This window comes from Pseudophryne corroboree, chromosome 2 (genome assembly GCF_028390025.1).
Source record: "Pseudophryne corroboree isolate aPseCor3 chromosome 2, aPseCor3.hap2, whole genome shotgun sequence".
NCBI lineage: Eukaryota > Metazoa > Chordata > Amphibia > Anura > Myobatrachidae > Pseudophryne > Pseudophryne corroboree.
In genome coordinates, this window is record NC_086445.1 from 842,098,015 (window position 1) to 842,111,842 (window position 13,828).

At 43.4% G+C, this 13,828-nt stretch overlaps 2 pseudogenes; one reads left to right on the plus strand and one right to left on the minus strand.

Annotated features, from left to right (window-relative positions):
* Positions 1-6,566: 6,566 nt before the first annotated feature.
* Positions 6,567-6,684, minus strand: LOC135051645 (5S ribosomal RNA; annotated as a pseudogene).
* A 3,651-nt stretch (positions 6,685-10,335) lies between these two features.
* Positions 10,336-10,453, plus strand: LOC135051912 (5S ribosomal RNA; annotated as a pseudogene).
* Positions 10,454-13,828: the final 3,375 nt, after the last annotated feature.

Below are 13,828 nucleotides of genomic sequence, written 5' to 3' on the forward strand. Positions count from 1 at the left end.
ACTGGATTTATAAGGCAGTATCACTGGACTTATACGCTAGTTTCACTGGAATTATCTGGCAGTATCACTTTTCTGGATTTATTCGCCAGTACCACTGGATTTATACGGCAGTACCACTGGACATATATGGCAGTATCACTGGACTGGATTTATATGCCAGTACCACTGGATTTATATGGCAGTACCACTGGACATATGCGGCAGTATCACTGGATTTATATGGCACTACTACTGGACATATACGGCAGTATCACTGGACTGGATTTATATGCCAGTACCACTGGATTTATACGGCAGTACCACTGGACACTTACGGCAGTATCACTGGACATATACGGCAGTATCACTAGACACATACAGCAGTATCGCTGGATTTATACGCCAGTACCACTGGATTTATACGGCAGTACCACTGGACATATATGACATTATCACTGGATTTATATGGCAGTACCACTGGACATATACGCAGTATCACTGGACTGGATTTATATGCCTGTACCACTGTATTTATACTGCAGTACCACTGGACATGTACGGCAGTATCACTGGATTTATACAGCAGTACCACTAGACATACTGTATATGGCAGTATCACTGGACTGGATTTATACGTCAGTAACACTGGATTTATATGGCAGTATCAGTGGACATATACGGCAGTATCTCTGGAAATATACGGCACTATCACTGGACATACACGGCAGTATTGCTGGATTTATATGGCAGTACCACTGGACATATACGGCAGTATCACTGGACATGTACGGCAGTATCACTGGACTGGATTTATACGCCAGTACCACTAGACATATACGTCAGTATCACTGGAATTATATGACAGTACCACTGGACATATATGGCAGTATCACTGGACTGGATTTATATGCCAGTACCACTGGATTTATACGCTAGTACCACTGGAATTATATGGCAGTATCACTGGAATTATACTGCAGTACCACTGGACATAAACGGCAGTATCACGGGACTGGATTTATACACCAGTACCACTGGATTTATACGTCAGTACCACTGGACATATACGTCAGTATCACTGGACTGGATTTATACACCAGTACCACTGGATTTATGCGGCATGACCACTGGACATATACGGCAGTATCAATGGAATTATATAGCAGTACCGCTGGACATATATGCCAGTATAACTGGACTGGATTTATATGCCAGTACCGCTGGAATTATATGCCAGTACCACTGGAATTACCTGACAGTATCACTGGAATTATATGGCAGTACCACTGGAATTATACGGCAGTACCACTGGCCATATATGGCAGTATCACTGGACATATTCTGGAGTTTCACTGGACTGGATTTATACGTCAGTATCACTGGAATTATATGGCAGTACCACTGGACATATACAGCAGTATCACTGGATTTATACGGCAGTACCGCTGGACATATACGGCAGTATCACTGGACATATATGGCAGTATCACTGGACATATACGGCAGTACCACTGGGCATATACAGAAGCACAGGGACACCACTACTGGACTGATGCAGGATAACACAGCACCACTGCAATGGACTGGACTTATACAGCAGCACTGGACATATGGCAGCAAAGGACACCACCACTGTGACTAGACTGATGCAGCACAAGACACTACCACTGTACTGATGCAGGACAACACAGAACCACTGCAATATACCTGACTTATACAGCAGCACTGGACATATGGCAGCAGAGGACACCACCACTGTGACTGGACTGATGCAGCACAATACATCACCACTGAACTGATGCAGCACAACACAGCACCACTGGACTGGACTTATACAGCAGCAATGGACATATGGCAGCAGAGGACACCACCACTGTATCTGGACTGATGCAGCACAAGACACCACCACTGGACTGATGCAGCACAACACAGCACCACTGGACTGGACTTATACAGCAGCAATGGACATATGGCAGCAGAGAACACCATCACTGTGACTGGACTGATGCAGCACAAGACAGTACCACTGAACTGATGCAGGACACTGAGGTCGGAGATACGTCCTCTCTCTACACTCTCCAATGCCGGAGTGAAAATGGCGGCGACGCCCGGCTCCTTATATGGTATCCAAACCAAGCGCGAATCCGACAGCGGGATAAAGACATTTTGCCTCATTCTGGTTTCCGAGTCAGGTGGGAAAACCCGAGCCTGACTCGGATCCGGCTCGGGTAGTGTAGTTTGGGGGCGGGGGGTTCGTTTCTCAGGGAACCGAACCCGCTCATCTCTAATTTTCAATAAAAATTAAAGGATGAAAAAAAAAAACATGCTGAATGCCATCTTGACATTTTACACATTGTCACATTCATACAGACATTTCACACACTATTTTGATTCACATATATGCTAAAATATAACAATAAACACATACTTGTAACATTTTTATGTGGTGTATTTTACATGTAGGTTTTGCTGCAAATGCACCTAACTGTATATGATATAAAGTATATGTGTATATTGAAATAATAATAATGATAATAATAATAATCTTTATTAAATGACAATTTCATATATTTCTGCAGTAAGGAACTTTACAACCCTTTCCTATATAATTAGAGAGACACTAATATGCTCATACATAATGGGCTATGTAATTTTCATAACAGAGATTACAGCTGACACTTCTGTCTATGCAATAAATCCAACTATGATATACACAGGGGAAAGTTGAAGATTAAAGATAAAATTAACAAAGGCATGAATATACAATGCAAATTTCACATATGATTATCAGGTAAATTATGAGCTACTAACAGAAGGGAATGCTGTAGAATATTCATGAACAATTATTCCTTCATGATTTTCTTCAGATCTTATTCTTACCTGGTATCCAAAGTACTGTATGTAACTTTTTTATGACAACTTTACTTATTAATAAAGATGAGCGGTTCAGATTCCACGGAATCCGAACAGCTCAGAACATAGCCCGGCTAAAAGTTTGCGAGCCAGGCTTGCGAACATCGCGCCAGGCTCAGGATACCAGAAGAGGCCGAACGTCATAATCCCGCGTCTATAAAAACTCGTCGTCCTGCGGCTCAGTGCCATTTCACTTCATGCTTCCACGCTGTACAGAGCTCTGCTGTTGTGCGCTGTCAGTCTGTCCTGCGTCAGATTCTCGCATCTATAAAGACTCGGGCATCCCGCGGCTTGGTGCCATTTCCCTGCATGCTTCCACGCTGTTCAGAGCTCTGCTGTTGTGCGCTGTCAGTCTGTCATTTTAAGGGCAGGCTGTCAGAGTGTCTATCAGGGGCTGTCAGTCAGAGTGTACATCAAGGGCTGTCAGAGTGTCCATCAGGGGCTGTCAGTCAGAGTGACTATCATGAGCTGTCAGTTATAGTGTCCATCAGGGGCTGTCAGAGTGTCCATCAGGGGCTGTCAGTCATAGGTGGTCATTCTGAGTTGTTCGCTAGCTGCATTCATTCGCTGTGCAGCGATAAGGCAAAAAAAAACTACTTCTGCGCATGCGGTGCAATGCGCACGCGCGACATACTATTACAATGAGTGATGTAGTTTCACACAGGGTCTAGCGAAGCTTTTCAGTCGCACTGCTGGCCGCAGAGTGATTAACATGAAGTGGGTGTTTCTGGGTGACAACTGACCGTTTTCAGTGAGTGTTCGAAAAATGCAGGCGTGCCAGGAAAAAAGCAGGCGTGGCTAGGCGAACGCAGGGCGTGTTTGTGACGTCAAAACAGGAACTGAACAGTCTGAAGTGTTCGCAAGCAATGAGTAGGTTTTGAGCTACTCTAAAACTGCACAAAAAAACTTTGTAGCTGCTCTGTGATCCTTTCGTTCGAACTTCTGTTAAGCTAAAATACACTCCCAGTGGGAGGCGGCATAGTGTTTGCACGGCTGCTAAAAACTGCTAGCGAGCAAACAACTCGGAATGACCACCTAAGCGTCTAGCACAGCTAGTGGTTTTTTTTTGGTGCTGCCACTGTCCATCTAAGGGGCTGCTGTGCTGTCACTGTGCCCAGTGACCAGTCCCCTAAGTCCATCACAGTGAATACGCATGCCCCACCCTCTGCATGTGTGAAAGCGGTCTGACTCTACGCAGTGTGGGACAATGTGCGTCCCCAAAAAAATAAAACAAATAAAATAATTAGTTTGCTCTTCTTTACATTGTTTGTTGTGTGCACTGCACCCCAGTACACCATAGTTGTATAGTACCATGTGTGAAAGCTGTCTGACTCCACGCAGTGTGGGACAAGATGCATCCCCCAAAAAGTTTAATAAAATAGGTTGTTGTGTGCACTGCATCCCAGTACACAGAGCCAGCGCTACCCGCTCAGCATAGTCTGCAATGCAGGGAGGTGCCAGGCCTCAGAGGTATCCCCCGCCCCCCACTCTGCTGCTTCCAGTACCTGTCAAACAGCTGACAGGCAGCGTCAAACCAAGTGACAGTGCAGGAGGGAACAATTTCAGCACGAATTTCCTGGCTGGGTCTTCTCTCCCCCTCCGCTCAGAGGCGGACAACGCGGCCACTATATGGGACAAGGATGAGAGCAGACCTTTACTAAGTCAGCCAGCCCTGCTGGCAAATGCTGAGGGGCCAGTCACTGAAGAGGCAGGCTGCACTTAGAAGTGTCAGTGTTTACAGGGGCCCCGCTGGTGCTGAGATAGTGGCTGCAGGCATAGAATTATGTCTATGTTTAGGAAGCAACTGGAAGCTTGAATCACCAGTGCCAGCGGCCCCCTCTGGCAAGAGTTACCATTAGACTCAGGTTGTAGATACCGGAAAGGGGGTTGTGTGCCCCCTCCTCTGGAGTCGCAGCCATGCAGGGGAAGCACTTAAATCTGCCAGCAGCTCAGCTTCCCCTCTTATCATTCCTCAGCATGTTGCCCCACCCCCAGGTCTCCTCCGTTCTCCACCTTCCTCTGCTTCCTTTAGCTGAGCTAGAGAGACTATAAGACGTTTCCCAGATGTGCCTCTTCCCCCTATATCCTTATGTGTGACTCTTCCCTCTCTATACTCATGTGTGCCTCTTTTCCCTTTATCCCCGTGTGCCTCTTTCTCCTATATCCCCATGTGTGCCTCTTTCCCCTATGTCCCATGTGTGCCTCTTTTCCTATATCCCCTATACCCCCCTTCTATGCCTCAGTCCTTTTCCCATCAGTGCCTCTGCTCACTGTCCTATATACCCCCCACCTGCTCCTTTCCCCATCTGTACTTCGCTACCTCTCCATGTGTACTTCTGCCTCCCCCTCCTCCATAGCTGGTGACTACCATCTGAAGAGGCACAGTCCAACAGACGCAAGACCAAGTAAAGCACCACATAATCTGAAACATGGCAGGTAAGTACAATTTCCTAATTGTATGCTTCTAGCCTGTGTGTGTGTGTGTGTGTGTGTGTTTGTGTATTTTATGTACTGTTTATATATATATATATATATATATATACATATTTCCATATAGGTGTCCGCACTCTCATCCAATCAGTCATCATAGGGTGCTCCCCAAGGTAATGCAGGTGGCTTTACCAAATAATATAAACGTGAAGTCCAAGGACTTAGTAGGGGGCACTCACCATCGGATAATTTATAAAGATATTTATTGAAACATCAGCATCAGCCACTATATGTCATTTAAGTTATATTGTGTGGAACCGTACTAGTCAAACAATTATATTAAATGCCGAGATAATTATATAATGATATAATGATATACCAACATGCAGACAGTTAACAAATGATTCTTAAACTGTTAATGATTGGCGGTGCTCCCAGGAATTTTGTAGGTGAACTACAATTTGGAAAAGAAGGAGAAAAAGACAAAAAACCCTTTTTTGGGAGCACTCATTTGTTGTATTAGAAATAATATGTATAATAATAAATATTAAAACGTAACTTTTAATCAATCCTTGAATAAAGAAACTTTTGGACAAGAAGTTGGGACTCGTGTCTGTTATGATTAATATGTAGAAGAAATCTTATTTAACCTTTTTAACAAATGAGGTACAAGATAAATGAAAAAGGTGAAAATATCAAAGGGATAGTGGAGGATACCGAATGGTTTCTTAAGGTCCCGGGTATCCAAGAAATCACTGTGCATGCCTAAATTATGAATATCAATGATAGATATATATGCAGAATTGATAAGGTTTATCAAAATAGAGCTCAGGATGGATGTAATGAGAATGGGGCGGAAAGAGTATTTAGACTTCCCTTGATGGGAGGAGGGGGGGGGGGAGGAACAGGGAGAGAAAAAAAGGGGGGGAGGGGAGTTGAATTGGGACGGAGAGTAGGGGCCCACTGCACCTTGTATTCTCAGGAAGTTGCCCGTCCTGATACTGGCCAGGCCATGCCTGCTATGCTTCCGAGATTGGTCAAGATCGGGCGTATTCAGGGTAGTATGGCAGTGGGCCTAAGATGGAGGAAAAGAGAGGAAAGAGGAGGAAGAAAGAAAAAGAAAAAAACCACCACTAGTTCTGTACTCTAATGAGTCAGTGCCATAATAGTCTGAAAATGTTTTTCCAAATAAGAGAGTGTGTGGAGTATACTGAGAATTGGGGGCAGCTCTTTTCCTTAAAAATGGCCCACTGCACCTGGTATTCTCAGGAGGTTCCCCTTCCTAATACTGACCAGGCCATATCTGCTTAGCTTCCGAGATCGGACAAGATCGGGCGTATTCAGGGTAGTATGGCCGTGGGCCGTTAAATGAAGGAAAAAGATAAGTCACACTCTACTTATTGTACTTTGCATAAATCAAGACTAAAATTAGTCCGAGGTATTTCCAGAAAAGAGTGTGTGGTGAGTCAATGAGAAAGAGACTTAAATGGAAATCTTAAAGTAGAAAGGTGTTATATATGTAGGTCTCCAAATAGGAGATCTAAAAGATAAATAATCCTAGAGGAAATATCTCAAATAGTTACTGAGTGAAAATGTGGAAAATGCACTCATAATGAAATATGTTGTGTAAGTAGCAAATTCTGCACACACGGTATATTAGGAGCTCAGGGCTGGCTCACAGATAATTGCAACACAACAATAATAATAGAAGCACTAAAGTATGTGCACTGTTATTTGTTCCATCAATACAGGAACAAAAAAAGGGGAGTCAGAAAGATATAGGTTTAGAGCTCAAGGCTGGCTCACATGAAAAATTACTTAAACCGTATAACATTCAGTAAAAGCAACAAAGAATGTGCGCTCATATCTTGATCAATAAATACAGGGGAAAAAATTATGATTAGAGCTCAAGGCTGGCTCACAGGAAAATGAACTCTGTAACATATTCTTATGTAATGACATAACATTAGAGATTATTATGCAAATAATTTGCTACTGTTAGAAAAAGAACATGCAGTAGAGAGATACAATTATAATAGATAGCATAAAGCTATTTGAAATCCATTGAGGCATGAGCGGGAAGATAGTACAAATAGTGAATACTTTGTACAGTTTTCCTATAGCTGTACACTACCGCTGCAGGAGTAAATATTGTGGGGGAGAGAAAATAGTCAGATGTTGGTGATCCAAAAATGTATTACCGCGACCGCATTTTGTGCGGCCAGTGTTGTTCAGGTATCCCCCAGACGTGCACCCGCTGACAGTGAAAGACGCGGCCGCCCGCTTCCGGACTGGATGTTGCCGCGGTGACGTCACCAAGGACGCCTCTCGACGTACGTTTCACCTAGGTAGGCTTGGTCACGAGAGCCTCTCTCTGTTGCTCTCCTGTGGCCAGTATATGAGTACTAGTTTGACCAATGATAGTCTTTAGATGGATGATGGATGGCAGGGTTAACCAATCGGGTCCTTGCAGAAATGAATGTTTCGGCCATGATGGAAGAGGGAAGGGATAGATATAGGGGATAAGGCGAACTGGCATGAAATACAGAAGATATAATATATATAATATAATATAAAGATATATGAAATGGATATTGTACAGATATAATCGGGCAGGTGAAAGATATAAGGATTACTTGTATGTATTGGACAGAAGGGAAAGTAGAAGGGAGGCATGGTTTAGGTCAGGACTGAGATGATTGTGGCGGCCATGTTGGAAAAGGGAAAGAATGGATGTGAGTCTGGAATAAGAGTGCGGAGAAAAAGTATTTTATATCTAACAGGTGAGGAATAGTGGGGATAGATAAATTAATTACAGAGTGGATGAATTGAAATTGGGGTGTGCATGTGTGGACAAAAATCAAATCAAATCAAATCAAATCAAAGAGACCCCTTCAACCGTAGGAGGGACTCCAGCTTTCATTCAACTTCTTCTTCGGCCTCCTTTTTAGAGGAAAGCAGGGGAAGAGCCCGTGGATAACCTGCAAAACAAAAACCAGGCAGGGCGGAAGGAAGAGCACCAAGACAAAGATGGCGATCACCCCAGCAGAGACGATATCCCTCCAGGAAACAGAAATAACCAATGAAGGCCTCAACAAGCTAAGAATAATCAATCTTTCCACACATGTTCTTACACAGGATCAAACCAGCGTCCTTGAAAAGGGCCTCTCTTTTTCACCAACCAATCATTTTGACCGTTTCAAGTGGGAAGTAAATCTTCGTCTTTTTGGACGCAAACTTCTACTCAAGAAACACTTTTCCAAAAAAGACAAAGATACACTTCTGGCCAGCAATGATAAATGTAACCTATCACAACAGGAACTGGATGCTCTAGCCATCTTAGAAGAATTTTCCGATGAACAACCCTCTACATCCGCTCGCCCCATCTGCAAAAACAAGTCAACGTTCTATCCTCAAGATCATCAGTGTCCAGAAATAAAGGTATTTCTCGACCTAGTGTCACAAGATTTTGACACACTTTACCGATGTCAGAAGTCCTACAGAACTATTGGCAACCTAACCAGAAACCAGAAGGAAGCTATGAAAGAAACACAGAAATGGGATGATGTACAGATAAAAATTTCTGACAAAGGAGGAAATATAGTCATATGGCCTACCACACTATACCTCAAGGAGGCCAACAAACAACTAAAGGACACCTCCTGCTACAACACAACTTTATTTGATCCAACACAGAATTTTTCAACTCTTTATTCCCGGATCATCGACAAACACCTGCAACAAGGCACCATCACCAAAACTGAATGGGACTATTTGAATACCCCACACCCCAGAACACCGACATTATACTTGCTACCCAAGGTCCACAAAAATGTGGACAATCCACCTGGATGACCCATTATATCGGGCAACGGGGGGCCTTTTGGAAAAAGCCAGCTGCTTTCTTGGTGGATTGGTTAACCCTGCCATCCATCATCCATCTAAAGACTATCATTGGTCAAACTAGTACTCATATCAAACTGGCCACAGGAGAGCAATAGAGAGAGGCTCTCGTGACCAAGCCTACCTAGGTGAAACGTACGTCGAGAGGCGTCCTTGGTGACGTCACCGCGGCAACGCCCAGTCCGGAAGCGGGCGGCCGCTTCTTTCACTGTCAGCGGGTGCACGTCTGGGGGATACCTGAACAACACTGGCCGCACATCGTGCGGTCGCGGTAATACATTTTTGGATCACCAACATCTGACTATTTTTTCTCCCCCACAATATTTACTCCTGCAGCGGTAGTGTACAGCTATAGGAAAACTGTACAAAGTATTCACTATTTGTACTATCTTCCCGCTCATGCCTCAAAGGATATCAAATAGCTTTATGCTATCTATTATAATTGTATCTCTCTACTGCATGTTCTTTTTCTAACAGTAGCAAATTATTTGCATAATAATCTCTAATGTTATGTCAGTACATAAGAATATGTTACAGAGTTCATTTTCCTGTGAGCCAGCCTTGAGCTCTAATCATCATTTTCCCCCCTGTATTTATTGATCAAGATATGAGCGCACATTCTTTGTTGCTTTTACTGAATGTTATACGGTTTAAGTAATTTTTCATGTGAGCCAGCCTTGAGCTCTAAACCTATATCTTTCTGACTCCCCTTTTTTTGTTCCTGTATTGATGGAACAAATAACAGTGCACATACTTTAGTGCTTCTATTATTATTGTTGTGTTGCAATTATCTGTGAGCCAGCCCTGAGCTCCTAATATACCGTGTGTGCAGAATTTGCTACTTACACAATATATTTCATTGTGAGTGCATTTTCCACATTTTCACTCAGTAACTATTTGAGATATTTCCTCTAGGATTATTTATCTTTTAGATCTCCTATTTGGAGACCTACATATATAACACCTTTCTACTTTAAGATTTCCCTTTCTCTCTCTATCTCATTGACTCACCACACACTCTTTTCTGGAAATACCTCGGACTAATTTTAGTCTTGATTTATGCAAAGTACAATAAGTAGAGTGTGACTTATCTTTTTCCTTCATTTAACGGCCCACGGCCATACTACCCTGAATATGCCCGATCTTGTCCGATCTCGGAAGCTAAGCAGATATGGCCTGGTCAGTATTAGGAAGGGGAACCTCCTGAGAATACCAGGTGCAGTGGGCCATTTTTAAGGAAAAGAGCTGCCCCCAATTCTGAGTATACTCCACACACTCTCTTATTTGGAAAAACATTTTCAGACTATTATGGCACTGACTCATTAGAGTACAGAACTAGTGGTGTTTTTTTTCTTTTTCTTTCTTCCTCCTCTTTCCTCTCTTTTCCTCCATCTTAGGCCCACTGCCATACTACCCTGAATACGCCCGATCTTGACCAATCTCGGAAGCATAGCAGGCATGGCCTGGCCAGTATCAGGACGGGCAACTTCCTGAGAATACAAGGTGCAGTGGGCCCCTACTCTCCATCCCAATTCAACTCCCCTCCCCCCCCCTTTTTTTCTCTCCCTGTTCTTCCCCCCCCTCCCTCCTCCCATCAAGGGAAGTCTAAATACTCTTTCCGCCCCATTCTCATTACATCCATCCTGAGCTCTATTTTGATAAACCTTATCAATTCTGCATATATATCTATCATTGATATCCATAATTTAGGCATGCACAGTGATTTCTTGGATACCCGGGACCTTAAGAAACCATTCGGTATCCTCCACTATCCCTTTGATATTTTCACCTTTTTCATTTATCTTGTACCTCATTTGTTAAAAAGGTTAAATAAGATTTCTTCTACATATTAATCATAACAGACACGAGTCCCAACTTCTTGTCCAAAAGTTTCTTTATTCAAGGATTGATTAAAAGTTACGTTTTAATATTTATTATTATACATATTATTTCTAATACAACAAATGAGTGCTCCCAAAAAAAGTTTTTTTTGTCTTTTTCTCCTTCTTTTCCAAACTATATGTAATTTTCAAGACAGCCACATGAAACATCCTCTCAGCATACAAATTGTAGGCATTTATCTTTATAAATTATCTGATGGTGAGTGCCCTATACTAAGTCCTTGGACTTCCCATTTATATATATAGAAAGAAGATATTCGGCACTCTCAATATTTGTGAATATTCAACATGCCTGGTGCCCTCCTAAGCTTCATACAGCAAATATATCACAACAGGCAGGCGGCACTCACGGACTTCTCCGGAATCAAGAACAGACGTGACCCTGTTCTGACAGCTTAATGTGGCTTATAGTGGCTGATGCTGATGTCTCAATAAATATCTTTATAAATTATCCGATTGTGAGTGCCTTCTACTAAGTCCTTGGACTTCACGTTTATATATATATATATATATATATATCCCCTTCATGAAGTCCAGACTTTGATGGATGAAACGCATTGGAACAGTTTGCTGCTGATCTCCTTTGATGGACAGATAAGCTTTTGATGTTTTAAATCTTGTAAGTGTGTTTCTCAGCGATTGCATGTCTTTATATTTGGGAGTTTTTGCTGATCTCCTTTCATGGACAGATAAGCTCTCTATGTTTTAAATCTTGTACGCATGTTTTTTAGCCATTGTATGTCTTTGTATATTAAACCTATGTATTTTTAACCTTTTAATGTTTGGGCTAGTAAATATACATTACATGTGATATCTCAAATGGTGGATACTCGCTGGAAGTTCCTTTAACCAGATAAATGTTTTGGGCCATAAAAACACCCACCTAAAAATTCCTTTTATTATATATATAATCTGATGAAAATGCCATGATGTATTAAAGGCATTAAAACGTTGCTATACCACGCTGACTAGGAGCTCTATTCAATGGTTGGAATGCCGCTTTATCGACACACCATAATTATATACAAACACACATATGTAACACACACACATAAATTAATTGCAGCACTGGGGAGGGTCAGTGTGGTATTTCTTGTGGGGCATGGGGTGTGGGGAGGGTTATGCCGCTAATCAGACATGGGACCCGGGAATTTCCCGGGTCTAGCAAGCCAGAAAATACCTTGGTCTCAGCTCCCAGGTTTCCTTTCACATGCAGAAAATCCCTGGTTTATGGGAGTTCTCGTACAAAAACCCGGGATTTAGCTGCTTGTGTGAAAGGCGTATATCAGTGTGGTATTTGTTCTCGAACGTGGAGAGGGTCAGTGTGGCATTTGTTTTGGGACATGGGGAGGGTTAATGAGGCATTTGTTTTGGGGTGTGGGGAGGGTCAGTGTGGCATTTGTTTGGGGACATGGGGAGGGTCAGTGTGGCATTTGATTTGGGGCGTGGGGAGGGTCAGTGTGGCATTTGTTTGGGGACATGGGGAGGGTCAGTGTGGCATTTGATTTGGGGCGTGGGGAGGGTCAGTGTGGCATTTGATTTGGGGCGTGGGGAGGGTCAGTGTGGCATTTGTTGTGGGACGTGGAAAGGTCATTGTGGTATTTTGGTGTGGGACATGGGGAGGGTCAGTGTGGCATTTGTTGTGGGACGTAAGGGAGGGTCAGTGTGGCATTTGTTGTGAGACATGGGGAGGGTCAGTGTAGCATTTGTTGTGGGACATGGGGATAGTCAGTGTGGCATTTGTTGTGGGCCATAGGGAGGTCAAAATTTGTGTGTGGTGGCCTGAGTGGTTTGTGTAGGCATTTGCAGTGGAGACATACAGGTATGAGGTGGTCCAAGAGGCATGTGGAACCACTTGGTGTGGTCTGAATAGCATGTGGAGCCCAGTGGTGTGGTCTGAATAGCATGTGGAGGCCCATGATGTAGTCTGAGTGGCACGTGAAGGCCCGTGGTGTTGTCTGAATGGCACGTGAAGGCCCATGATGTTGTCTGAATGGCACGTGAAGGCCTGTGGTGTGGTCTGAGTGGCATGTGGAGGCCTGTGATGTGACCTGAGTGGCAGTGAGTGTGTGTTTAGATCTGTTAGCAAACTCTTTAAAACAAAAAAGGTAATAGAAGATGTGCATGTAATGACTGTTTGCTGGCTCTGTAGGAGGGAGAATGGTTTTCAAGGGGTGACATTTTTATTTGCCACGGGTGCTTCAACCCTAGTTATGCCTCTGTTTATGTGACATCACAAGAATTTTCCGCCTTGGCTCCCAGTGCCCTATGTGAGCCTTGTAGGAATGACAGCCTCAATGGCCAAATGTCTTTCCGGGCGACTGGCTCAAGTACCACGTCATGATTCTGGTACATTTAATCTGGAGCAGAAGCAGCAGGCAGGAGTTAATTAGTACCATATAGTTTGCGGCCAGCCCCTGATCCCATGTCATCTCCTCCTCCAACAGTTCAGTTTTTCATGTCTCTGGTTTTTGTTCTTCATTCTCCTCTATTTGTTCTTGCCTATGTCATCCTTTTCAGTACTTTTCTTGCCTATACCAGCATTCTGCCTTTTCCTCTCTGTGTCAGCCTCTCTCTCCATCATCTGTGCCAACTTCTCTTCCCTTCCTCTGCGCCAACCTCTCTGCCCATCCTCTGTATGTACCGTCTTCTCCTCCTCTGCACCAGCCTCTCTGCACATCCTCTCTCTGCACCAAACTCTA